Below are 2,993 nucleotides of genomic sequence, written 5' to 3'. Positions count from 1 at the left end.
TAATATAAAACCTAACTATTTTATTTATCTTTTCATTTTCCCTTAATTTTATTTATTATTGATTATTCTATTTCCACCATAACTTGTAGCCTTTCTAGTTCAATCCACCCACCTAGGCTAAGGTTAAAGAACAACAACCTAAGCCACAAGATTAACAAATCCGGATATAACCCGACTCGAAACAACAACTAAGAATACAAGGTATTACAATATTCTTATTCTCTTTTGCATGATATTTTTAGTATTTTAAATACTTTAAAAAAAACAGAACTCTATGATTTCTTGGCCTTTTGAAACTTCATCTCTTTGAGGTTTTTCAGCTAACTAGGATGACACCAAATCTGCCTTCTGGGCTGATAACTTTGATTCTTTTGATAATTGTTATAATTTATTTTTTTATCATATCCAAGAAAAATTGACCCAATCTATTCATATGCAAAACAATACAAGAACCTGTGCATGCATTATTCGTAAGTCGTATTCTATCAATACTGAATCACCTTCCTTTTACTTTCGCATTATATGTTTCTCTAAGTGATTTGGTGGGACTCTAGTATTGCTTTGATGTTGTCGCAAGGAAAAATCATTGGTTGAGATAAAAGCCCCAAAGACAATGAAAACCGATTAAATTGGTTTATATGCATTAATTTGCAAATTTGTCTTAGACACTCAAAAAAGTGAGCCAACACATAAAAATCAAGCTTGATTATTACCATATCACTACTATTTGTAGCATATCTAAAAGATTTGAGGTGGTATTCGATACTTGATGGCAATAGTTTGCGTTCTCCCTGTCTCCGTTGCCTAAACAAGCATGGAATGCAGGATTCATGGGACTTATCATGTGTATGCCGTTGGACCCAAAAGATCCATATTTGTCAAGTTTTCGATAAATTGAGTGAAACCACATCATTATTATATAGCGAATCCGATCAAAAAGATTTGATGTGGGCATCAACATGTGGGTGGAAATATGTGTAATGTTCTCCCTGTATACGTCGCCTAAACAAGTGTGGAATGCATGATCCATCACTAGTCTAGAATATGGATTTTAGGACGGACCGAACCTGTCAAAAAGTAGGGTAAAAGTAGGGTTATACGACGAATTTCGTCTGTCCCAAAATCTGTCATATTTTGGGTGTACTATTTTATTGGAAGGATCTGATTCGTTAAAAAAATCAACGGATTTCATTAGTCTGAAAATAATGACGAATTCTATTTGTCGAAATTCAGGTTATAAGATTCAGCTGAATTCAGATTCTGCCGAACCTGATTCTGTTGAGTATAAATGATTTTTTTTTATTGTTATTCTTATTTTTAGATGAACAAGTACTTGGGGACAAGCCAACGTATGAAATTTCGTTACAAAATGTAACCAGTTTTATTAAAATCAACTTGAATCCAATTTACAAAGTTGACCACAACAATCAACAAAAGTTACATAATTCATTCATGTTATAACAACAAGATCTTTTTTTTATGTAAAAACAACATGATTTAACTTCCAGATGCACGTCTCCAGTACATAGCTCCATAGTTTTCTATTAATGATTAATAAGGATTTCATCATCATTCGGTGGTGCCTTATTCGATCTCTGACTTGGTGGAAATAAAGAAAGAATAACACCATACAATTGGATCAGCAGTGCCTTTATCCCAGCCCATAATAATAAAAAATAGTCTAAATTAGATCAAGAACAAAACCCAAAATCAATGCGAGATCGATTGCAGATTAAGAAAAAATAATCCTTGGATTATATCAAACAGAGCTACAACCAAAATTAATCTTATCTTTTTCTTATTTAGTTGATTATTTTTTTAATTACTAAGATCTGGAGTTTTAAGGCAAAAATTTTGAGAAAAATCTCTCACAAAACCAGTTCCTGTTTACAATCAAATCCAATTCTTCTAACAAAATCTGATTTAATCAAGTTTGCATACAAATTTAAAATCGAAAAACGTACAAACCCATTTAATTAATTTTGAAAAGCATCAGGTATCAAAACATTGATATGTTTTGGGGATCTTACCTTGAGAGCAAAATGAAACAAACGTTCATCAATATCTCCATTCCCCATTCGGCAAAGTTAGTTAAAGCTCGTCTATATTTTTCTCCGAGTTGAGTTGCTACTTTCAGCAACGTGCGATTGAAACTTCCCCAAGCATGATGAGATGTTAACGGAGAAAGAGGAAAACAATCGGCTTCGTTGAAACAATTTTGCAGCAGATCAAGTTAATCTAACAAGGAAAAAAGATAATATATATGCATATATCATTTAAACAAAGGAAGAATCAGAAAATCTCTACTTGTAATTTGGGTTTCTTCACGGCAAAATGTTGGATCGAGATATAAGATTGTTTTCTTGGAATAACCGGAAGATAAGGTCATGGCTGTTTTGAGAAACGTGGCTTCTTTTGGTGAACACGGGAGCATTGTTTTGAGAAGTTAAAAATAAAGAGAAGTTTCTAGTTTCTAATTAAAAGCCGTTAGATCACCTTTATCAATGGACGATAATGATAAACAAAATTTCATATGGATCATAACAGTTTCCACCCAAAAATCTAAGCCGTTAGATCTCTAGTCAGATTTCTCTATTTGTTTAGACCCGATATGGGTGTAACTTTGAGGGAATGGGGGGCAAATATAAACTAAAAAACTACGGATCATTGGTGTTATTTACAAAATTAATTTTTTTTGACGAATTCCAACTGTGGAATATATAACGACAGTAGATCTCTGTACTTTTTCGCGAAACCCAAGTGTCCTAAAAATAAAGTTTTGGACTAGTGCATGGGAACTAGCTTAGGTCCCAAAGATCTGATCATGTTGTCGATAAATGGGAGTTGCTCTTAACTATTCCGCTATATATAAATAATTCTTTGAAAATTCATGTAATTATTATGGGTAACACCGTTCATCTTAGTCAACATTTGCACACTTCACTTTTCCATCCATTCTTTTATCTATCCATGTGATTCAAGTTTCATATACA

General features: G+C 32.8%; 1 long non-coding RNA gene across 1 annotated transcript; it reads right to left on the bottom strand.

Annotated features, from left to right (window-relative positions):
- Positions 1–1,350: 1,350 nt before the first annotated feature.
- LOC113292961 lies at positions 1,351–2,410 on the bottom strand. Its single transcript, XR_003331974.1, has 2 exons — positions 2,031–2,410; positions 1,351–1,649 (listed from the first exon to the last, which is right to left on the bottom strand). It is a non-coding gene; the product is annotated as an uncharacterized LOC113292961 (long non-coding RNA).
- Between the last annotated feature and the right edge of the window lie 583 nt (positions 2,411–2,993).

Source organism: Papaver somniferum, chromosome 7 (genome assembly GCF_003573695.1).
Source record: "Papaver somniferum cultivar HN1 chromosome 7, ASM357369v1, whole genome shotgun sequence".
NCBI classification, from domain to species: domain Eukaryota; kingdom Viridiplantae; phylum Streptophyta; class Magnoliopsida; order Ranunculales; family Papaveraceae; genus Papaver; species Papaver somniferum.
The sequence above is the reverse complement of the archived record's forward strand: the minus strand, read 5'-3'. Positions and strand labels throughout refer to the sequence as shown.